General features: G+C 49.9%; 1 pseudogene; it reads left to right on the forward strand.

The window, feature by feature from the left end:
* The first annotated feature begins 354 nt into the window (after positions 1 to 354).
* Positions 355 to 472, forward strand: LOC126472170 (5S ribosomal RNA; annotated as a pseudogene).
* Positions 473 to 856: the final 384 nt, after the last annotated feature.

Raw genomic sequence — 856 nt, forward strand, 5'->3', positions numbered from 1 at the left:
TGCCGAAAGCTTGTATTCTAGGCGTAGAGGAGTCGTCGTACGGCAGTTCACGGAAGCAATCCTGACGTCTGGTGAAAAATGGCTTGTCAGGACAGAGCTCTGGCTTCTGAATCAGCCTATCTATCAGTCAAAACAATATAAAGATCCCTACAGTAGTTCCTGAGATTAGCCGTGACGTAGAGGCAGGAAAACACGCACAGGTGTGGCCTTTAATTCATATTAAGTATAGGTATCCTGAAAGGATCCTTGAGCATATTCTAAACTCTAATGTAATGAGCTTCCTAGTGGGAGAAAAGCTTCACTTTTCAAACATGATGTCCTTTTAAATATCGATGCAGGCCTACATGTATAGGAGGCAACGGCCTTTCCGCAGTGGATACACCGGTTCCCGTCAGATCACCGATATTAAGCGCTGTCAGGCGTGGTAGGCACTTGGATGGGTGACCATCTGGGCCGCCATGCGCTGTTGCCATTTTTCGGGGTGCACTCAGCCTCGTGATGCCAATTGAGGAGCTACTCGACCGAGTAGTAGCGGCTCCGGTCAAAGAAAGCCATCGCAACGACCGGGAGAGCGGTGTGCTGACCACACGCCCCTCCTATCCGCATCCGGTGTGAGGATGACACGGCGGTCGGGTGGTCCCGGTGGGCCACATGAAAACGGCATGCTTGAACGTAAATGCAGATTATAGCTAAGCCCTCAGGTTTCACTGCTGTATTTGGACAAGAATGGCAGTCGTGCAATGTCATCAGTACATTGCAAATGCCAGTCGTGGTCAGAACAGCGTTCTGTGTCGTTGTCAATGGACTATGTCGGAGCTAAGTACATTCGAACTTGGGCAAATTGTTGGTGCTCGTA

The sequence above is a fragment of the Schistocerca serialis genome, chromosome 3 (genome assembly GCF_023864345.2).
Source record: "Schistocerca serialis cubense isolate TAMUIC-IGC-003099 chromosome 3, iqSchSeri2.2, whole genome shotgun sequence".
NCBI classification, from domain to species: domain Eukaryota; kingdom Metazoa; phylum Arthropoda; class Insecta; order Orthoptera; family Acrididae; genus Schistocerca; species Schistocerca serialis.